Source organism: Rhinichthys klamathensis, unplaced genomic scaffold (genome assembly GCF_029890125.1).
Source record: "Rhinichthys klamathensis goyatoka isolate OS25496 unplaced genomic scaffold, OSU_Roscu_1.1 h1tg000051l_1, whole genome shotgun sequence".
In the NCBI taxonomy this organism is placed as follows: domain Eukaryota; kingdom Metazoa; phylum Chordata; class Actinopteri; order Cypriniformes; family Leuciscidae; genus Rhinichthys; species Rhinichthys klamathensis.
This window is the reverse complement of record NW_026606597.1, coordinates 2,352,647-2,377,558: the sequence shown is the minus strand read 5'-3', so window position 1 is coordinate 2,377,558 and position 24,912 is coordinate 2,352,647. Positions and strand designations below refer to the sequence as shown.

The window sequence follows — 24,912 nt, the reverse complement described above, 5'->3', positions numbered from 1 at the left end:
TGATCCTTCAGAAATCATTCTAATATGTTGATTTTCTGCTCAAGAAACATCTCTTATTATTAATGTTAAAGGTGCAATGTGTAAACATTTTGAGTATCTATTAACAGAAATGCAATATGACATCCACAACTATGTTTTCAGTGGTGTATAAAGAACTTACTTAATAAACCGTAATGTTTTTATTACCTTAGAATGAGACATTTATATCTACATAACCGCGGGCACCCCCTTCTATGAAGGTCGACATATTGTGACGTCATGTTTCTACCGTAGCCGACAGCGAACAAACAGCGCTACAGAGCGCGTTTCGTCACTACCTTGAAAGAGAAGCAGCAGAAAGCTATAAGCTAGCCATAAACACCGTGAGTAGTGACTTTTCCCTTGTCAGTGGTGTAAAATATGTAGTTGGATTGTTTCATGCAACTTAGTTCTTCTCCCTCGTTGTGTTATGGCTTTGCTATGTGGGGATAAATGTGCTGGTTACGTTCGTGAGACAGCTGATTAGTACTCTTGTCATTGACCGTAAAACAGTAACGTTACAGGAATCACCAACCCGTCGATCGCGGTCGACAAGTCGATCTTGGAAGCATTTTAAGTTGATTCAAAGTTTTCAAAATCAGAGAAAAAAAGCCTATTGTGTGTAGTAAATGGTGTCTAGGGGATGCGGACGCGCGCGCTGTTACAATCATGTAATTTTTGCCTTCGCACCTTTGGGCTCATGCGGACGCGTCGAGTTTAAACAAGGCTTTACGCTTTAACCAGCTCAGCCACAGTAACAGCTCATATTTAGCCAGCTAAACTTTTACTACCCTGTTAGAAAAAATATATAATTGCATAGTATCATGTGTTTTTTCTCCCTCGCTGTATTATGGGTTTGCTATGTGGGGAGAAATGTGCTGGTTATGTTTGAGACAATCAGATGATTACTATTATATTAAATATTTAGACCCTTGATCCTCACCTGACTATGGCTTTGTAAACTTTATCTATGATGTGGTTTATAATGGACTGTGGTACAGAAACAGTGACAATGTTACACACTCTTGGCTTACTCTGGCTATTCTCTGCTGTCTCAGACGACGATATATGTTTGTCCCGTTTTAGCCACCGTAGCTTCTTCGAAAGGGAGGGGTGAGCAGTGGGCTGAGCCCTTAGTGCAAACTCGCAACCGAACCGCTAAAAATACACACTGCACCTTTAAAATTAGTTGTGCTGCTTAATATTTTTGTGGAAACTGTTACATTTTTTCCAGGATTTTTTGATGACTAGTAAGTTCAATAGAACAGCAATAATTTAAATCTTTAGTGTCACTTTTTATCAGTTTAATGCCTCCTTGTCGAATAAAAGTATTAATTTCTTTTAAATAAAAATCTTACTGACCCCACAGTTTTTAACATTAGAGTTTTTTAACTGAATACGGTTCCGTTACACTAATAGTTCTTGCATGTGCATTCTGTAAATAGTAAATTTCAACGCACCGCTGTGCAATGCAACACTGCTACTGAATCCAAAGCACAATTCCTGAAAGGATGACTTTTATGCAACAGTTATGTTAAGTGATTCAAAACCATACAGCACAACCAGTGTAATGACTCTCTTGTAATGTCCTTTGTAGTGTATCAGAACCATACAGTATGACCTATAGCCCAAGGATTCTAGACAAAAATTACTGACTAAATTAAAACCATTCAGAGCGACCTGTGTAGTCCAATTGATTCCCAAATAAATGACTCAAATGAGCCAGTTCTTTTTATATAATCAAAAACAAGCACCTCCAAAGCTATAGTGTTCAGTTAAAATGCTGTATCTCCTGCTCTCTTAGCCTCTCTCTTGCTCTTTTTGGAGAGGGGGGGCAGCTGTATATCACTGCTATGCAAACAATTCACTCTGATTAAAGACCGTCACCCACAGCACCCTTACACTCTGCAGACCACATTCACAACACTCAATGCGAACCGCTGCAAGTTTAGTCTTGATTTTGACAGCCAAGAGCAATTTCCCAAACCAGGGAAATCGAATTTGATCCAGCGCAGTTTGTCCATTTGTATTCCCTCAGATTGTTTCTAATAGTCCAGTTTCAGCAGACTGGACTTGAGCTGAATCTTCTCCTCACAGTCAAGCGAGTTTTCATTTGTGGTGTGTGTGATATGGGCTGTATGACATGTACATATATTAGACCGAGCAGCTGTACCCTGGTAATTGACTGAAGGGCTCTCTCTCCTCTCATAGCGCTGCTGACTGAGCTAAAAGGCTTTAGTGGCTAATGTCAGTGAGTGGCGAGTCTTAATCCTGTCGAGAGCGCAGCCGAGGGTGAAATCCTTCTTTGATTATTGCTTGCTATCGTTGCCTCTTTCCAGAAAACAATTTCTCCGCAGACTCAACTGCACAGGCAGGGAATCACCGGCGAGGTTTCCCACCCAGGGCACAATATGTTCTCTACTGCACCGCTGGAGATGTAATGAATATGGGATTGATGGTTGCAGATGTTTAATGACTGCTATGTAACACCGATATCCTCAAATAAAGCTAGAAAATGTTGACCCGCATTACTATATTATCTTTTTGTACATTATCCAGAAAATTCATGAGTACTGTAAACTGAAGAAAAAAAATCAAAGTTGTGAATAACAGAAAGATGATGTTGAGGGTTCAAAAGGTTGCGTGTGTGTGTGTTTCTGACAGTATCTGTGGCATGCTGTCATTTACCACAGACAAACATTCTGACTCATCCCTCGGTACTTAAGTTTACATTTTCATAATCTGTGAGTCAGATATAAAGGTAAACATATTTGGGTTGCTGATTATGATACAGGGTTTGTGTTATTCCTAATATCAGAAATGGATAGAAAAATGTGAAAAAAGAAGAGAAATTGCGGGGACTTGGTTCTATCAGTCAGTTGTTGATTGGATGTTGGCAGATATAAATGTGAGTTTGTAGTCAATTGTAAGAAAAGGGTGTGGTTAAAGTAGACGACGATATGATTGTAGAAGTTTGGCAAACACCACTAGAAAGAGTTCTGTCATTTCACTGGAAGATTGAGTTATCATGACATAAAAAATTATGGGCCCCAAAAAAATGCATATATGGATGAATTGTTCACAGTAAGATTATTTTATTAAAATAGGTTGAATTTCCTTTTCACTCCGACTTTACATCAGCATGCAATATTATACTTTTAATCAGGCACTGAAAAGAATAACCCCCAAACTTATTTTTGAATCATTTAGTGGTCCAAGGATGATATGATTTTCCAAAGGAATAGAATTTTGCATGATTCCCGAATATTCCTTTCAGTGAGCTCTTTTGTGCAGCTGCTCTTTCCACACACACACACCAGCTGGGCCTTTCCTCTCTTTCAATCTTATCTTTAACTGACTCTTTCTCAGCATTTTTTTTCTTCGCTCATGGTTTCGTTTTTCTCCATCTCTTTCTCCTTCTCAATTACTACTGAAAGAGGATCAATAATTCAAGAGAGCAAAAACAATGTGAATCTTCTCTCACATCATCTCTTTGAAGCATCTGTCTTATACTCACTTTCTCTCTCATAAAACGTAATCTCATGTCATACTTGTTATAGAAACGTTCTTATGTGTTAAAGAAATGTCTTATTAATGGCCCAAGCATAATTTCTGGGAACACATTGTGTCTTATGTATGTAAGGGTTTTGGTTTGCTATTGTTGCTGCACTAAGATAATGTTTTATTTTATTTTTTCAGGGATTGTTTTTAGTCTGGGGTGGGGAGAACAGCAAAGACCAAATCATGGTTCTTACCAAAGCTTTCTTTCCTTTTTTTCATTGATTTTTTTCATTGTTTTTATTTTCTTGTTGTATTATTTATTTTTCTGCACTTTTCCTTTGTTTGTGGTTGTTAATCCCACAGCTGTGTGTGGTTGCACACAATGGCATAATCCTATAATCTTCAGATCGATCATTCCTCAGACTATCCTGCTGATCTGCCAGCAAACACATTCTAGTGACTGAGAATAAGTCAGCATGCACACTAGTCACCATTCACCTCCTTTTGCATATGAAGCACTATATTTAATATCATCTGTAGCATTATTCATAACCTGAATTTACATTCTAACCAGCTGACAGCATCAGCTTCAGTGCTAACGTTTCATTCCCATTGCATGTGCTTTTAACGCTCTGCTCCTGTTGGTTTATCCGAGATGCCACTGTGATTGTAGCACAGCACGAGGTCCCATGGGTAAAAAGTGTGAATGAGGGAGAGAGGCCTGCTGGACATGATGGTTTAAACTTAAAGGGTGAAGGAGCATGCGAAAGAGAGACTGCCTCCGAGTGGAGTGCTGCTGGTTAATGAAGGGTGAAGGAGAAAAAGATAGAGAACAGAAAGAAAGAACAAGTGCTGCGCCGGCTATAAAAGTGATTTCGCACATTTTTTTAACCTCTCCACCATATCCACAGAATTCCCCTACAAACCTGATGACTGTATCACTCCCTGCACATGAAATATTGATACATTCACCTGTGAGAGAGTCTCCTGTAATGCTGAGATGTTATTTTTACTTTACAGTTTTAAACTGGCAGATGCAGAGCTTCGTTCTTTAGTCTCAAAATCTGATTTCTTTTTGTTTCAGGTGCTTTTGTCTGGACTGATTGGAGTGGTGTCATGGAAAAGGCCCCTTTCTTTGGTGGTAAGAAATGACCTATAGTTATACTAATAGGCACGTGGTGTTTTAGTGTATGTGTGCATGTGTGAGTTTAAGAGTTTAAGATAACTAATAACAGGGTTCGTATAAGGTGCGTGAAGAACTTGAATTTGACTTTTTGAAATGTAAGTGAAAACAGCCATATTTATGAAAAGGTACTTGAAAAGTGATTGAATTATTGAAAGACAATATATGTGAAATCTGTGTTTAATTTTATCGATGAAACGATCTTTTCACGCAAAATTAATGCTGCAGCTCATCTGATATAGATATAGATCTAGAGCCATGGCTATGCATTTTGCATGGCTATGAGTGTAATATTGCTCATATAAATATCCAAGTATATGATACAGGTTTCATTCTTCAGGTCAATCATTTATTCATGGGGGGGAAATCAGTTTGAAAGCGATATCTTTGTCATAGTATCCTTTCAATGGTTAAAGTTACCACAGTCATTGCATGTGCTTCACATTATTTGTACCATTTTGTTTTATTAGTTTATTTTCTTTTATCTATTTACCTTTTTTTTTTTTGAATTTGAAAGATAATAAAGATATTGTTTGATAAGTGAAATTGTAGTCCCTGAAAACCAAAAAAGTAGTGTTTGAAAAGTCCTTAAATGTAATTTTACAGTATCTGTACGAAACCTTTAATTACCATCATAGACATTAAGAGGGACACGTTCCCTCAATATTCATCTTTGTTACTTGACCAATATGGGATTTTCAGTGGTACATTCTATCAATGCACAATATTAAAATTCTTAAATTCGTTAAATTAATTTATGAATTTATAAACTGCTAAAAAAAAATCATTTTAAAATCACAACATTTTTTACAGTATGAAAAATGGATATTCATTTTGCTAAAGATTACATACCGGTATTAACAGTGTTATTAAATTATTAGTATTTTAAGGGGAGACAACCCAGGCAAAAAAAAATTTCTTTTTTTTTTTACTGGTCAATTTTGAGATTTTGGGCTATTTGTCTTCAATAACATGTCTTCTTTCAGACTTGTGAAAAAAAGTCCAAAATACACATTTAGGTCTTTATTTTACTACACTTTGTCTATTTGCGTCTGTAGATTTCTCCTATATTCATCAAAAGTTGGCGTTCTAAATCATCATGTTGCTCCGCTCTCGCTGTCTGCACCCTATCATCACATATACCGTTGGAAAGCTATCTCTCTCCTGTACAATGTTGTCGGATCCAAATATGGTCATTTCCTTTTTTATCAGCAACCAATCGTGAAAGTACAATGGGGGATTTAACTCTAAAAGCGAAATCTTATTGGCTGATGTCAATTTCTGACAACCTGATTCGTTCAGATGCATCACGTGACGTGCTCTTTCCGCGGGAGTTCAAAATGTCGAAAGAAGTGCGTCGAAAATCATCTCACAGAAGACGAAAACAGTCTGACTGTCTGTGTCCTCCAAGCACACATATCAACCTTCATATCAAACAGGCATGGAAAATTAGGCTGTAGACGGTATCTAGGCCTGGGTGGCAGTTTCTACATGGGACCGTTTGTGTGTGTACACTGTTTTTTACTGGGGTTCTGTTCAGTTGAAGGCCATAAATGCTGTGTTATACGTTTTTATGTGTTTTTGGTGGTTTGTATTGTTGTTGCTAATGATTTGATAAGATATTGTGTCTGTAAATAGTTGTTTCCACTAAAAAAGTATGAATTTTTACAATACAAATCTTTAAAGGGCGTTTTGTCAAAATGGGGTTTTTCTCATACTCTGAGCCAGCGATCTCCACTTCAGCAGCACTTACATACACCAAACTTCCCAGTTGTATTCCTATCTCTAGTATGACTCTAATATGTCAACAAAATTAAACAAGAATTTTGAATCTGGCTTTATCCAATGTTCAGATTTCTCTTTTGGAAATATATGCAATTTAGCGCATATTTAATTAGATAATGCCTAATTTAAACATAAATATTCTAAAAACTTGTAATACAAAAGATATTTGTCTTAATGTCAGTAATCAACTGGGGAAGTTTCATGTTGATATCTAGTAGTAATTTTTTTTTTTCCTATTCACCTGGGGTGTCTCCCCTTAAAGATGAACCTGAAAGTGAGCATTAGATGGCAGTCTAATAAATAGAGGAAATTAACATGTCAATCATCGTCCATTTACCATTTCAGTCGTATCTGACTCTTGGTGATTCTGTGGGCCAAATCTCGCCATACACAAGAGACTGTCCATGAATTTTCTTGGCGATGAGTATTTTTCGGGGTAAGTCGCTACTAGGTCTTTCCCAAACCCTCCCCATTACATGGCTTGGGACTCACACACACACGCATTTACATCCACTGACTATTTTTAGCGCCTCCGGTTAGGGTTGTGAGACCAAAAGACCAAAAATGAACGGTTGAACACCAAAATTTGAATTTGAACTGTAGGCCTATAAAAATATAGCCTATATTCGCGTATTTTCAGATTTTTGTTTGACTTTTTGCCCCTTTATTAAACATTTAAAATATTCACAAATTATATGGACAAAATTGTTTTCTAAGGCCAAACACTATATTTCTAAGGCTATAGATGATTTATAGGCTATTATAAATGTTTCTGAAAGAGTAACGAGGCATTTTAATTGTTTATTAAAAAAACTAGCAAAGCGGATGCGCCTTTAGATAAGAAATTCATATGGATTACATAATCATTAGACTGTATTTTCTTTCGATTCGAATTTGTTCGTTTAAAAGTGGACATTTCAAGCTTTAGCCTATGGGCGAGCGCGACTGATTGTTTTATTTTATTTTACAAAAGCACAACATTTTCTTGTTATTGTGAGTTTACACAAATAAAAGTAGTTGCGAATGATGTTTATTTTCTATGACCAGAAATGATAGAGTAGGCCTATTTTAAGTTGTTTCCACTGTTGATAGAAAAACGGAAGTGCTCGCGCCCGCGCCTCGAGTGCAGCAAGCGCGGTCCACACTCCGATTACATGCGCTTCTTATGGTGTGTTCACACCGAACGCGAATTTAATTATTTGCGCGAGTAGATTACATACAAAGTCAATGCAAAGACGCGAATAGACGCATCATTCGCGCCGGGCGTTGCGAATGACGCGAATTGGGCGACGCGTTTGCCGCGAATGTCTTCCGCGCAAGTTGAAAAATTTGAACTCGAGCGAATGTTCAAGCGTCTAACTAAACGCGATAGACGCGTATTTGACGCTCTATTCGCGTTCGGTGTGAACACACCATTATGCGCTTCTTGAGGCACAGGCTCACAGAGGCACACTAGCACACACACGCAAGGTCTCTCGCTCTCTCCCTATCTGCCGTTGCGCGCGCTACACAGTTTGAACATACATATTCACGTAGCCTTTCGAAAACCGGGACATTCAGTGTCCCGGGAGAGTGCATAAATTTCCCGGGACAGGTTATTAAAAAGAAGGACAATCCCGGTAAAACCGGGACAGGTGGCAACCCTAGTTGTGCGATGTCTACCAATTTGGCATCAGACGATGTGTACAGTGAAACATCGCGATGGACGATGATATCGGGAGGAAGGGCGGGGCTAACATTCTAATTTTTCACTTAAGCAATAAGCCCCGCAAAGCCGTGTTTTACAGTGGATTTAGAACAGCTAAGGGGTGTAGGCACAACGCAGAGATATTTTCCTCTACATATCATCAGCAATTTTGATGTCGGCACGCTCTGCAGCAGCTGAGCATTATGGAGCGAATGTACAGTGACGTGACAGAACTGCCCAGATTCAAACTGTGCTTTCGCGCTGTGGCTGCGCTGAGCCAGAGACGGACGCGCTCAGCGCTTGTCATATATCACAACTATTCAGTGTTTTTAACCACATAATGTTTATTTTAGGTTTCAGACATTTAAATGCATATAATTCATAGCAAAACAATACATTTATAGTTTGTAAAATACACAATGGTGTCTATGGAAGCAGCAATTACAACCCATTCAAATATATTTGCCGACGGATTTCATTCATATCAGACACACAGTTTTAAGTAACTATAAAGTTAACTATATTCTTCTCCCAGTTCACCGGCCATGTATTTCTGGAGTAACTGATGAATTCACGTGCTGTAATAAACCCAACAGACATGAATCTCTGAACTGCGAGATTCAAACAAACATTACGGCGCCCATCTCGCGTTACAGATCAAAATCATTTATAAAGGTTTTTTAAACAACAAAACAAAGGCAACCAGTAGTGAGAACTCCCACTAGCGACCTCATCGCCAGCCACTGGCGACATGCAGCGACAAAGTCGTAGCCACTGGCGACATGCAGCGACAAAGTCGTATACCTCCTGATATTGTAGTGTGAACGGGGCTTTACACGTATTTGAGAATCGGAATAGAAGATAGTTGATGACATGGTAACAAGGGCGTAGATTTGGTTTGAACATTGGGGGGGTTGAAGTTTGGGTATACCTCCTGATATTGTGATCATGGTATAAATAATGGGGGGGTTGTAATGCATAGATTTAAATATTGGGGGGGGGGGGGGGGGGGTGGGGGGGGGGGGGGGGATCACGATGCTGGCTTCACGATGTCAGCCATCACGATGGACGATGATATCGTCTATCGGCACAACCCTACCTCCGGTTCACCTATACTGCATGTTTTTTGGATTGTGGGGGAAACCGGAGCACCTGGAGGAAACTCAGCAAGGACTCGATCCAGGGACCGCCTTCCAAGTAAGGCGACAGTGCTACCCACTGAGCCACTGTGCTGCCCAGTGCTATTAAATACTAGCTGATAAAAATGTAATATCTCTAAAATGGGACAAAAATGTATAAAAATGAACACGGGATGCACAATATACGTTATTATATTTAATAACCCCCAGTCATGAATACATGGTTACATCTTTGATTTTTGGATCCATAAACCGTTTTTATGTTCAATTTTATTCTCGAAGGCATAAAGTCATTAGTGATCTGTTTCTTCCATTCATAATATACTGTTAACAGTATGTGACATGCACATGTATGTTTCACTTACAAAGGGTCATTTTTTTTTCGTCTTTGCCCTCTGCTCTGTCTGAATTTTGCAGTAGATTTGTAGTGTTGTGTGATGCTAAGGCATTATCACAGCGAGCACTATCAGGAGGGAGCTGGAGGGCTTCTGATTGCCTGTCATGTAGTGCTCTATAGACATTGTGAATGTCTGAGCTGAGCATGCACACAGATCCAGCCTGGTAGTCAGTGAAATGGGAATGGGATGTAAAGTGTATGCATTGGGTTTTGCTCTGTTCAGCCAGCCGTTCTGCTCATGCATAATTGTAGCAAGGATTGGCCGCGCTGGCTGAATTTTTCATGCCTCTTGTTCTGTGGGATCGGCTGGCTCCGGAGGGAGCATTAACGGAGAATGTACAAGTTTACAGATTGCAAAATGGGTGGGATGTTGTTAAATCCATACCCTGACACAAAATCACACACGTAAGACAAATGCATACACACACGGACAATTGCTCTCAGCTATTCATGCAATGGCAGCCACATTAAAGGGATAGCTCACCCCAAAATAATGATTCTATCATCATTTACTCACTCATGTCATTCCAAATTATTTTCTGTATTACAAGTTTGTCATTGTACTGTTTTGTTTTTGTTTTTCATTAACAATAATAATGAACCCAACATTCAAGCAGTTGCCGCCCCCAAATTGCTGCTAATTCGAAAGCAAAGCGAGGTGGAAAAGAGGGAAAAACTCCCTCCCCCGGTGATATCAGTATAACCAGTGTTGTCACGCGTCGGTTAACCAGTGGGGAAATTTCCTTACCGTCCCATCTCTAGTCTCCATTAACTGGAAAAGAGCAGCATGAACAATTTACTATACATCTCATTTTACTTCCAGAAAAGAAAAAGTCTTGGTTTGGGGTGATGTTTTTTAGTTACTTGAACTATCTCTTTAAATGTGAAGTATGTAAGATGTTTTACATACTTATTCCAGTTTATTGTTCATTGACTACTGCCATTCATGGGGTTATCTCCCCCAAATGTGTAAACATTGAGCCTCCCAGGCACCATCAAAACACTGAGAGTGGTCCGCTCAGATCAGTCAATCTCTTTCCAGCTCAACCAATAGTGAGAGTTTGGGCTACTGTAGTAGGCGGAGCCAGAGGGTATTTATCCGTGTGAGAGCTTGGTTGATGTGTTACATGGAAAAAGAAATCCAGCTTCCGTTACAGAAGTGCAAGCCAAAACTCACTGGATGCTGCAAAACCATATAGAATCATCATGCATCCGTTCAGAAAAACAAATGTACCAGTTTATAACGTTTTCTTTGATGTGTCCAGTAGGGCTGGGCGATATGGAGCAAAAAATATATCTCGATATATTTTGCTATATCTCGATATTCGATATATATCTCGATATCTTTACAGGAAAATGGATGTGAATACAACTCAAAATATAGGCCTACAATCAATAGAAAATTATTTTTCCATAACAGAATGTAACCAAATGAGAAAAATTAAACACAGGGCCTGAATTTCGTCATCATTATTAATCACGTGATTCATATACAGAAACTGAATAAAGTAATCAAATGGAAAATAACACAGTAGTATTTTAGTCCTGAATAAATTAAATACATTAATCCTGATTCCTTTAACTTAAAGCTATCTTTTGTTGTATTGACAACAAAATGAATGACACACATATGGCTGCCGTCACTTTAAGAGCTAGTGCACGGATCCTGTGTTCATTATACTGGCATGCATTTTATGCTTATTAAAGACAAAACCGACTATGTTTAGAGTATACTCACGACGACCGAAATTGACAATTTTGCGTGTTAAAGCAATATAATCCGCGAAAAATAACTTTTGTTACTGGCCAGCTGTTCTTAAGGCGGATTTTCTATGAATGTGCGCATAGAAAATAATCTCTCAGAGAGCGCGCGAGCACTGATTAGTTTAAAATCGCTTGAATGTTTAAACTGGTAAGACTTAAAAAGACGTGCAAATGGTAAACTTCAGTCACGATGCACTGCTGGCCCGATTGTGCGAGTGAATATCCATCATGTCCCGATTCCTAAACGCGAGTGTGTGTTATCGCCGCAGCTCTTGATGCTTGCCTTGCACAACACATTATGAGAGAAGAGAAAGAAGACGCGGCACCGCTGAACACTCACGCTGTTTGTGAAATTGCGTCTGGCAGATAGTTGTTAAAAGAATGATTTGATTTTATAATCTGTGTGGATTACGATTGCGGGAATTTCCCGCATTATAAATGGGAGACCTGCGGGAATGATTAGAATTATGCGCAATACCCGCGCCAAAATTCGAGCCCTGCAATAGTTTAAAACAAGACGTTTGTAGTAGCCTTCTGATTACTGGAGTCCATTAATCGAACTTCCATGCCTCTTATATAGTAATTATAATGTATGTTGTAGTATGTAGGCTACCAATTTACTAATGCAATTAATGCTCACACTCGGTTTCTCTCGTGCTCTGTCGCTCGCGCGCAGACACACTCGGAGTTCTGTAGCCTCCGGGCTGGTTGCGGATGAGACAATATGGCGTTATTATCCTGTCCAATGTCGAGAGCGCATTATTGTAGCGCGAAAGTACATTAATATTATGCGCGAGCGTGAATCTCTCTGCTCGCGCGCGGAATATGATGTGCCGAGCGTGAATCCCTCTGCTCGCGCGCGGAATATGATATGCCCAGCGCGAATCTCTCTGCTCGCACGCGGGAACTGGGCACGCGCTCTCAGATACACTTATCTTGTAAGAATTCTCTCTCTGGGCTGAGTGGGCTCGCTGCCTCGCTCAGAGAATATGCCTGCACTTAAAACGTGTTCAGTGCAATCGCGAATTGCTCCTCTTCCCCAGCTAACAATTTTAGGTTATAAGAACGTTTTCATAACGTTCCCATTAAGTTATAAAAACGTTATTTCTGAATGTTCTAGGGAATTTCAAAAAGTCCAGTTTTTTAGACGTTATATTAACGTTATTTCTTGGTTATAAGACCGTTCAATTCTCCCGTTATGTAAACGTTGTATTAATGTTATTTCCTGGTTATAATAACATTAGAACGTTCAATTCTCCCTTTATATAAACGTTGTATTAACGTTCTTGCTTGGTTATAAGAAGTTATTCAAACGTTCAATTCTCCCATTATATAAACGTTCTCTTAATGTTTTTCTAAGATAATGAAAAACGTTTCATTCATAACAAGGTAGCCTATATAATAGGACTATATGAAGAACCTAAAACAAGAACTTTCAGATTTTAAAATTAAGACAAAAATAAATAAAAAAGACCCATGAATCATGTCTATAATATGTGTAATGTAGTCCACTGAAGTCGAGTTGAATTGAACCCAAGTAGGCCTATAGTTTATTCCAATAAACCGATTTGGGTTGAAGTGACCATATGAAATTAACATGAACATAAACTTGGAAATTGTTGTAAAAATGAGCTATATAAATTAAATTAACTTTAACTTGTGGATGTCATTGGTTGTTTTTGGTCATAATCCTTGTCCTTGTGTTCCCATTGTCTCTTGTCTAGCTTTGTTCCCTGTACCATTGTTGGTGATTCTATGTTTAGTCCAAGTGTATGTTCATGTTAATTTCATATGGTCACTTCAACCCAAATCGGTTTACTGGAATAAACTATAGGCCTACTTCGGTTCAATTCAACTCGACTTCAGTGGACTACATTACACATATTATAGACATGATTCATGGGTCTTTTTTTTAAATTTTAGGTTCTTCATATAGACTAGGCCTATTATATAGGCTACCTTGTTATATAAAAAACATTAAGAAAGGTTTTAATAATTATTAAAACATTTCTTAATGTTTTTTTTATTGAATGAAACGTTTTTCATTATCTTAGAAAAACATTAAGAGAAGGTTTATATAATGGGAGAATTGAACGTTTGAATAACGTTCTTATAACCAAACAAGAACGTTAATACAACGTTTATATAAAGGGAGAATTGAACGTTCTAACGTTATTATAACCAGGAAATAACATTAATACAACGTTTACATAACGGGAGAATTGAACTTTCTTATAACCAAGAAATAACGTTAATACAACGTCTAAAAAACTGGACTTTTTGAAATTCCCTAGAACATTCAGAAATAACGTTTTTATAACTTAATGGGAACGTTATGAAAACGTTCTTATAACCTAAAATTGTTAGCTGGGGAAGAGGAGCAATTCGCGATTGCACTGAACACGTTTTAAGTGCAGGCATATTCTCTGAGCAAGGCAGCGAGCCCACTCAGCCCAGAGAGAGAATTCTTACAAGAGAAGTGTATCTGAGAGCGCGCACCCAGTTCCCGCGCGCGAGCAGAGGGATTCACGCTCGGCACATCATATTCCGCGCGCGAGCAGAGAGATTCACGCTCGCGCATTATATTAATGTACTTTCGCGCTACAATAATGCGCTCTCGACATTTGCCAGGATAATAACGCCATAAGACAATTGTTGAATGAGACAACACGCGAGGTGAGGGGGAACAAAAGCAAGGAGGCGGGGGCGAGCACAGCACAGAGAAGGCAAACAAGCAAAGTGGCGAAATCAGGATTAAATATAAACAATATATCGAATCGATATATTGTTTATATTTAATCCTGATTTCGCCACTAATATATAATATTAGTGTATCGATATATATATATAATCGATATATATATATCGATTATATATATATCGATATATAATATCGATAATATATCGATATTATCGATATATACGATATGTCAAAATCCATATCGTGTTTAAAAAATATCTCGATATATTTTAAATATCGAGATATCGCCCACCCCTAGTGTCCAGTGTAGACAGCCTCATGTTAAAAAATGTGTTAGATGCAGATAAGTTGAATGGGTTTATTAAAAGATGGACGCTCACGTTCGCTCTAAATGGAGTGTTGGCCTAATCAGTTGTGGACTCATTATACAACACAGATAACAGTATTCCTAATATGTTGGGCCTTTTATTGAAAGTGGCATATTTTTAAGTGTTTAGACATGCCTTGACAAGAGCTGTGTTTGTGATCTTCGAGTTGCACAACGCGTGAAAGGGGTGTTTGCAAGGTTTTTTAAAAATATGTCTTTATTTTCGTAATTCTGCTAGATGCCAGTGTCACAGAAACTACACACTGTCCTTAACCTTTAACCAACCTTTGCACATCAATTTTTAACCATATTATCAGTACTGCCAGCACTGCTCCGATTCAGAATAAACACGCTTGTCTGCTCATTGTATCACTGAAGTGTTTACAAAGTGTTGGAGCAACATAAATGTGATGTACTCTTTTTCTCTCTTTCTCTGTACAAGCCCCTTTTTGTGTCTCTCTCCCTCGGATGTAGTACACAACTCTAGAATGAGATGATTTACAGCATGAGATGTCCTTCTGTGGGTTTCAGGTTAACATACCATTATATGGCCTAGATGAAGTACTGTAATTTAGTGGCAGACCACAGATTTCATCAGCATGAGGGAATGGACACTTCAGTAGTTTATTGTTCATCTCCACATATTATTTCCTAATACACCCTGCGCACATGCATGGAATCCTTTGGGAATTGTTCTTAAATTCTATTTTTTACTTCAAAACGCCTGGGTGTTTAACTAAATTGCATTTGCGGTTTATGTTCCTGAACACTTTCCACACATACTGTATGCTGTTTTGCAGTCCAGGAAATGTAGAAGTGGTATGATTGACAGGTTTTGTAAGGGGTTCAAGACTGGCTGGCATCCTGAGGAATCCCTCCCAGCTCTAGTCTATTACAGCAATGAAAGCAAAGAAGAGTACAGCCTGACAATAGTGCCATCCGGAGTGTTTTCTCTTGACGTCAAGGACTGTCATTGAACTTGCCCCTGTAGGATCTCAAGGGATCACCGATCAGCCGCTGAATTCCACAGTCTTTCCTTGCGGGGCAAGTGTCTCTATTCACATGGGCCAGCGATGATGATTGAGTTATCAATAGGACTCTGTCCATTCAGTCCCATAACAACTGGGTAGCGTGCCACAGTTGAACGCTGTCAAGTTAGAGAAAGATTGATGAGCCTCTCCTTGCGGGGGGGGGGGGGGATAAATCAGCTTTTAAAGGTGTTTGACAGAGGGAGGGAGAAGCGGAGTAACCACATTAATTTATTGCAGAAATGAAAACGACACCGTATCCACATTGACTGAGGTTTAATAAACACTCTCGTCTTCATGGGAGTATGGCCTGGCAGGACAACTACTAGTCAGAAAAGATGACCTTGATAGAAAAACAGGATGAATGAACTTGAAAGGACATTGATTGAAATCATCCTCATGTATGCAGCCCTATGAGACTCTAGAGATATTGACATGTCTGCTCTCTGAAAGAGTATTTATAATATAGTGGCATTAAACCACTCTTTTCTGGAAAAATAAACAGCTAAATTGACATAAAAAGCAATGAAAACAGCAAAGCAACTGTTTAATGGATCTATGACTGCACAGATGTGTGACAATAATGATCGCCATAAAGCTGTGGTTAAAATGAACGTGGATCCTATTTCATGAATTATTAAAGCTTGTTTGTGTCCTTTTTGTCTGAATTGATTTAGATTGATTTTGTGTTTGGAGGGTAAGAATGACGCACTAGTGGGACTGAAGGCATGTAGAGGCCCAGCTTTGCTCCTCATCTATTATTAGTTTTCATTAGTGGTGTAAATATATGCTTTTTTCCCCCTAAATGTCTTGTGAATTGTGAAATTTGGTCACAATTAGATTTGAACCTCCATTTTTAAATCCAGATTAAAAACAAAACTCTTCTACGATGCCTTCCACTAACCCTCCCTTGTACCTGTGGTCTGTAAGCTCTTATCTTTTTTGTGTATTATGTTCCCTGTGAAGTCACATGGTTTTATTTTATGTAAATCATTTTAACTATTTGAATTGATTGATCTAAATCAATTTTTAATTATTTCTTAACTGTTATGATTATGTAAAGCACATTAGGCTACCATTCTGTGTATGAAATGGGCTATATCAATAAACCTGAACCTGAACCTGAATAGATTCCTTTGGTACGGTTCAAGGTATGCTGAACACACCAAAGTAATGTATAGGGGCAATATACATCATTTTGATGTGTCTACGCCAGAAATATGTGTATTTAATGTGTTTAAAACTGGGAAGAAAATACATATTATTATAGTCATTGTAGTCGGTGCATTTTTAGTTCATTTTCATTTTCAGTTTGGTATATCACAGTACGTTGATCCATTTTACACCTAGTTTTTATAGTAAATGTCAGTTAGGTACGTTTGTTTTGTTGTTGTTGTCATTTCTAGGGATGCATGCATTTCAGTATCATGATGGATATTAGCCTATATTAGAGATTTATTTTATTAATATTGGATATATTTTGGTCAAAATTGCCAGTCTGGGAATAAAGCATGAAAACGCAAATGTGCTTTAGAGAATTCAAAACATGAATTTCATCCTAATGTATGATTGCGGGAAGTTATAAATCTAATCTCACTCTGGTGCAGTGCAGTATAGACTGATATATTCAAATCAACCAGGGACAATCATGTAAGCTCAGTTACAGTATGAATAATATGAGGTCAGTGATATTGAATGCATGTATATTCTATACTTACTGCTTGGAGGAACATGCAGTATGCATGTTGTAAAATGACTTTTTATTGCTTTTTTCCCCCATGTTCCTCTCTGGTTTTGCATTCATTAACCTTTCCACTGACAGATTCCAGCCGCATACATGCATCTCTCTGAGTACCATGTGATTAATTTGACGCCTATGGGCCGCTCTGAGACTGCAATGATATTACATTCAGAACAGACTCAATCGCTTTCAACTCCTCATGAACCTCATGATATTTACCCTGCACCACTCATATGCTGTACTCCTAAACATTCCTTTAATATTTCCCAGAAACTTTCTCAAGGGCATGTGTGGAGATTTAGCTGCTTTCCTTCTGCTGGTCCAGTTGTCTAAGGTTGAAAATTGTTTGCTTTTTCTGACTGTTAATCTGGGTTGCTGTCTTTTGTTTGGACAATATTACCTGACAGTGTGAGATTTGGGAATTCCATAGCCTCTTTGATATTTCAGTCTTATATTGTTTCAAATGTTTTGAGAACTGAACCTGAGGTTCTGGATTAATATTTTATGGTGTTTGGGGTTGTTGTAAGGATGAGTCTTATGAGCGCTGCCAGAGAGTGTGTGTTTTGTTTGTGTATGTCCCAGGAGTGGTGTGTTTCCTGGTAGAGTGAGTTTGTTCAGTTTTCAAGCTACACTTTTTCTGGCTTCCCCTCACTCTTTCTGTCTGTTATTGAATTCCTGAAGTTCAGGATTGTGTCACCCTGCGGGAGGAGAATAAGTGACTCAGAGTATCCCATTATTGCCTGTGTACGAAGGTAGTTTTCACATTTTTGTAGGCAGCACAACCCTCAAAATGTATGCTTTTAAAAAAAGTGTTTAATCTAATTTGCATTACCAAATAGTTATTTAATGCTTACCCAGGCTGCATTTATTTGATAAAAAAAACTGTAAATCTAATATTGTGAAAATTATTTTAATATATTTTAAAATGTTTTAAACAATAAATTAGAGATTTATTTGATTAATATTGGATATATTTTGGTCAAAATTGCCAGTCTGGGAATAAAGCATGAAAACGCAAATGTGCTTTAGAGAATTCAAAACATGAATTTCATCCTAATGTATGATTGCGGGAAGTCATCCATCCATCCATCCATCTTCTTCCGCTTATCCGGGGCCGGGTCGCGGGGGCAGCAGTCTAAGCAGAGATGCCCAGACTTCCCTCTTCCTAGACACTTCCTCCAGCTCTTCCGGGGGGACACCGAGGCGTTCCCAGGCCAGCCGGGAGACATAGTCTGTCCAGCGTGTCCTAGGTCTTCCCCGGGGTCTCCTCCCAGTGGGACGTGCCCGGAACACCTCCCCGGGAAGGCGTCCAGGAGGCATCCGAAACAGATGCCCGAGCCACCTCAGCTGACTCCTCTCGATGTGGAGGAGCAGCGGCTCTACTCTGAGCTACTCTCGAGTGACCGAGCTTCTCACCCTATCTCTAAGGGATCGCCCAGCTACCCTGCGGAGAAAGCTCATTTCGGCCGCCTGTATCCGGGATCTTGTCCTTTCGGTCATGACCCAAAGCTCATGACCATAGGTGAGAGTAGGAACGTAGATTGACCGGTAAATCGAGAGCTTTGCCTTACGGCTCAGCTCTTTCTTCACCACAACAGACCAGTACATCGACCGCATTACTGCAGAAGCTGCACCGATCCGTCTGTCAATCTCCCGTTCCATCCTTCCCTCACTCGTGAACAAAACCCCAAGATACTTAAACTCCTCCACTTGAGGAAGGATCTCTCCACCAACCTGAAGTGAGCAAGCCGCCCTTTTCCGACTGAGGACCATGGCCTCGGATTTGGAGGTGCTGATTCTCATCCCAGCGCTTCACACTCGGCTGCAAACTGTCCCAGTGCATGCTGAAGGTCCTGGTGTGAAGGGGCCAACACGACAACATCATCCGCAAAAAGCAGAGACGAAATCGCGTGGTCCCCAAACCTGACACCCTCCGGCCCCTGGCTGCGCCTAGAAATTCTGTCCATAAAAATTATGAACAGAACCGGCGACAAAGGGCAGCCCTGCCGGAGTCCAACATGCACCGGGAAGAAGTCTGACTTACTACCGGCAATGCGAACCAAGCTCCTGTCTTTTTTTTTGATTGCGGGGAAGTTATAAATCTAATCTCACTCTGGTGCAGTGCAGTATAGACTGATATATTCAAATCAACCATGGACAATCATGTAATTTTCTATGTAATCATGTAATTTTCAAAACTGAATTTTCTGCAGCAATTCTAATATGCTGATTTGCTACTCAAGAAACATTTCTTATTAATAACAATGTTGAAAACTGTTGTTCTGCTTAATATTTTAGTGAAAACCATGATACATTTGCTACAGGATTCTTTGATGAATTGAAAGTTCAAAAGAAAAGCATTTATTTGAGATAAATCTTTGGTAACATTATAAATTACTGTCAATTTTGATCAATTTAATGTCTGTTGAATAAAATAATTAATTTCTTTTAAAAAATTATATTATGTTTATTAGTTTAAGCAAAGTATATATTATTTAAATAACTTGAACAGCTAATTAATGTAAAATCATGTTTGAAATGGATTGCAAAACTTCTGAATGTTACTATATTGATATATATGTGTTGTTTTAGTTTTTTTTTATTACTCATATCTACAAAACGCCTGTCAATGGACTGGTCAGGCTCTTGCAGCCTCTTGCAACTTGCAACTACAGGAAAAAGTATATTTAATAAAATAAAATAAAAAGTAGTATGTGTATGTTGCTGACAGCACTTAAAGGGATAGTTCGCCCAAAAATGTACATTTGCTGTTGATTTACTCACCCTCAGAACATCCAAGATGCAGGTGTCTTTTTTTTCTTCAGTAGAACAGTAAAGAAGATTTTTAGCTGAAACCGTTGTCCTTGGTGACTCATTTAATGCAAGTCAATGGCTACTTACTGTCACTTTGGAGTCAAAAAAACATATTTACAGGCAATGAATACTGAATAATGAATACTCATGGCTCCTGACGATACATTGAGGTCTTGTGAAGTGAAACGATTGGTTTGTGCAAGAAACTGAACATTATTTATAACATTATTGCCTGTAATCCACAACCTCGGCAAACAGTCCTGAGCGCTCTCATGGCAGTCTGGAGTGTGAACTTCCTGACGCATAATGACGTATACGCGGGAGCAAACTCGCACGTGAGCTGACGCTGTGTTTGTTTACAGCAGAGAGGGAGGACGCCTGTGTTTTGTTAATCAAAATGGTACTTACTTGTGATTATCCTGGATGCCTCAACCTATAAAAAAAAAGTACAGTTATGTTCGCTTGCGCGATCTCAATCGAGAAGATTTTTCCCAGTTTCCCAATATTTGAGCTCCTCTACATACGTCATTATGCGACAAGAAGCTCGCGCTCCAGATTGCCGTGATCAACGGTTTCAGCTAAAAATCTTCTTTTCTGGAGAAAAAAAACACCCACATATTGGATGGCCTGAGGGTAAATTAACAGAATTTTATTTTTGGGTGAACTATCCCTTTAAGTTTGCACTCAAAGAGATGGCTGCTTGCCCAGTGATAAAAACATAGAGTGAACATTGATAACTAGGTGGTATTTGGTTGTTCTGATGATTGATGGTGGTACATAATGATGACACCAAGTCTTTTTTTTCTACCCAGAACTTCAGATTCACTGTTTTACATTATGTGTTTCTCTATTAGCTTTGTTAGTACTGTTCTGCGGTCTAATCAGTGATGTTTTATCACAGTTTTGGGCTGGAATCCCGTTTGATGGATTCTACAGAACTCCCATGTTTCCTGTTCTTTATTTATTCCTCTTAACCAAGAATTAAGTGCCTCTCTCTTTCCACACAAGTGCAACACGTGAATGTGAGAGTGTCAAGAGAAACAATTTAGTGGTTTCTCTTTTTCTGCATCAGAGGGAGCTTTTGAATATCACTGTGTCCAGTCCAGATTTGTCCTCGTTTCCAAGGCAACCCTGCGGCAGGAAGTCAAGAGCATCCATAATGTAGAGTCCAGCTGGAGGCAAGAGCTTACGGTGCTTTAGCATCTCTTCGCCTCTCTGTCGGTCAAGCTGGCTGATGGGATTCAAAAGCGGCTGAAAATGCCTCAAAATTGTGATCTTGAGATAAATGCTCAGAGCATTGTCTATCACGGTAGCGTGTGAAGATTTGTCAGGGTTGGTTTAGCACAAAAGGACCTCAGGGGGCTTTTGAGAAGCAGTGACCAGTGGAATGACAGGGGATAACATGGAGAGGTGAGGAGGGTGTGATTACCAGGCCAAGTCTCCATTAATGCTGCTGTTAGAAGGATGACAATTTGTTAAGATTCCCTTATCGCACTAAGGCAGCAGTGTGAACATACAAACATTTACCATGGCTTTCTGTTGTAATTAATGTATTTTGGCAAGAAATTATGCTTTAAAAAATAACATATTTTTATTTAAAGAAACTAAACCAAAACATTTAAGAATATGGTGATTACATTTTTTTTGCTTATCCCTATAATTTCTATAAATCAAAACATATTTTTTAAATTATTCAAAATTTGATGATTTGATTTTTTTAATCAGTCATAATTTTATGAAATAAACTTAATTTTATCTAATTTATGCATTTTCCCCTTTTTCGCCTTTTTATTTATTTGTTTGTTTTATTTACTTATTCATTTTTATATGGTTCTGAAGCCAAAGAAATTATATTTAATATTTAGAAATAAGGAGCCATAATTGGTTGCTATGAATATAATTGCAATGATACATTTTCATATTTGGAACTTTTATTCAATATCTATATTGTATTTGGGGCTCCAGATGCTTGTCATTGACTTAAAACTGAGTTACTAAACCTCAAAAGCATGTGTTCCTGTTTTTTTATTCATCACCTATATTGGGGGATTTGTTTAATTTGTAGTATCTGTAATAGCAACATTTTAATTATTTATTAATGCAAACCCTATTCACTTCAGCATTTTGCAGCATTGTTGTCATTGTCACCTCTTTATAGATAAAGTACGGCGGATGAGGCGTTATGTTTTCCTGAATTAAGACATCTGACTTGCAGTGGGGTCCAAATTTTGATCATTTAACAGTCAATTACCCCGGATCTTACCACTCTGTATGTGTAAAAGGCACATCGCTGGCATTATGCTCTACTTACAGCTTAATCTTTCCCTGTCTTTTACAGCCGGCAGCTGTCTTCCTGTCTCAATAACGTGTGGTTTCCGGGAACCCTGACACTGGCCTTAAATGCCTAATTTAATCAGCTAATTACTAGTAAAATGAGGTAATTAGCAGTTTGAACCAGCAGTCCAGATGCCAGTCACAAAGGCTTCTCTTTCCCCCAGCTGCCATGGCTGCAGGAAGACCCTCGGACAGGGGGGAGGAGTTTGAGTGAAGATTGGCAGGTGAATAGTGCTGGGTGTTTCCTGTTAGAAGTAAAGTGAAATTTGTGTTTTATTGTTCTCATTAGATTTATTGTGTCATAACTCCAGGACTGTTGGCTAGCTGTGCGAGTGGGTAGTGTATTAGACCTGTCTCAGTATGGCGGCACAGTAGGGTGGCCTTGTTCTGCAGTCAAGCAGAGTGTCAGTAAGCTAAGCTGCATTCATTAGCTCTTGTTTGGTTTAGCTCCCAGAGAAAACCGGAAACATCAGGCCTGACTTTGGACTTTAGACCACTTGGCTATTAAATAAATCGAATATGCTTTAAATGCCTGAAAATTGATCCCTTTCAAGAGACGGATGAAATTGCACTAGCATTGATTTAATTATTATTCTTTGTGTTTTTTTCTGAAGGTGGAGGGTTACATCTGGTTTTGTCTTTCAATGAGAGAACAAAGCCTAGATGGATTTTATTTTCATCAACAAATAACATTGTCACTGAGGCATGTGTGTCTGATTGCCTAGAGAGAAAAGCAGTGATGGCTGTAGTAAACGAGTGTGTCAGCTGTATTTACGGTACAGTGGTGTAACCTCAGTTCTCCTCTCTGGTTCTAGTGTCTCATGAGAGCCCCAGACCAGATGGGACTCACCACAGTCATGAATCTTCCAACCACAGAATCTTACTTTACATTCATTGTGTTCACAATCCGTTTTTATGCTCTACTACAGCAAACACCTGCACACATAAAGGTGCTAAAATCAGTTTTCCAACTTCTGCCATTTTGCTAATCACACTGTTGGTTCAAAACTCAACGGATGTCAGCAAACCCAGATGCACAAAATGATTCACAGGCAGAGTGTGTTTTTGAAAAAAATATTTATTTATAGATTTATCCATGAAGTCTAATAGCTGGTGAAGTGAATGTACTTGTAGAGAGCATTGTAATGTTTGAAGCGGATGTGATAACAAATGTCAGTAGACCAGAAAGATTTTAAAACTTTAAAACTTAATTTATAAATCCGTAAGATCTTACCTTCATGCTGTGGAAATATAATCTGGAAAACAGAACACAATGATGAGTGCTGCGCTGAAAAGGGGCGGGGCTACATTAGGTATAGTTTACAATTTGCGATGATACAAGCAATCCAGCAGTTGAGATTTTCTATATAGTATGTATCGCTTTACGTGAGTATACTGTATCTATCTATGCAGATAAAGTTTATATATCTATATATCCAATTTTATACATAGAGCTATGCGATAATATAGTTTACATTTTGCGACGATATACACAATCAAGATTGGCTGTATAGTATGTACTGCTTTACGTGAAAGTACTGTATGTATGCTGGTAAAGTTGGATGTACTATACATACTATAACTTTTAATATGTCGGAGGCGATAACATAATTTTTTGTAATGATATAAACAATCAACCTTTTGTGATTTTCTATATACCATATATCGCTTTATGCAGTGGATTGTACTGTGTATATTTATTTATTTATTTACGGAGCCTAGGACTTTCACTGAGACTGATTTCATAGATGGTATTTACGCTTGGTCACTTCCTGCATTTTGGCGGACTGGTTTGGTATCCAATTAAGTTTGCACATTCTGTTTGCACTAAATTTACATAGATTTGTGTCTAAAGTGGATTTAAATTGATTGCAGGCTCACAATTTACATGATCTAGTTTGGAAGGAGTAAAGGTCCGTTCACACCTAAAACGATAACATAAAGATAACAACATTAACGAAATAAATTATAAATATATTAGTGTCCACACTAGCGTATGATGTTTTGTTTATTATAAGCACGCTGATCTTATGTTGTCTGCAGCTGAATAAACAGATACACACTTGGCCGAGTGTCATAAATTTATATCGAGTCATCTTCTGAGGAGCTCTCATTGTTAGATTTTGGTTTTCTTTTTTTAACTTGTTTTCAAAAACGATTCAGATGGTAATTTCTTGCTCCTGAGGTGGTTTGAGTGATTTTGAATGTGTTTTAGATGGCATTTACACTGGGTCTTTTCTTTTCCATAGTCACCCAATCAGTAAAAATGCATCAATTCCCTCTTTGGATGCCATTTTCAGTTATCTGTCAAGTAGCAGGGTCATAAAACCAATCCTACTCTGTAGACAACTCCAACTTTCCATCTGGAGAGTTTTTGAAAATGTGTTAAAAGAAAGACAACTAAAAGCTAATGTAACCCTCTTTCTCTCTCTCCGCACGCTCACTGGTCTCTA

The 24,912-nt window shown here is 38.5% G+C and overlaps 1 protein-coding gene across 1 annotated transcript in view; it reads left to right on the top strand.

Annotated features, from left to right (window-relative positions):
- The first annotated feature begins 4,593 nt into the window (after positions 1-4,593).
- fam189a1 (family with sequence similarity 189 member A1) overlaps positions 4,594-24,912 on the top strand; it is a 106,588-nt gene continuing 86,269 nt past the window's right edge. The window contains exon 1 of the mRNA XM_056247995.1: positions 4,594-4,660. The gene's annotated coding sequence lies outside the window, so the exon portion shown is untranslated. The remainder of the gene's footprint in view (positions 4,661-24,912) is intronic.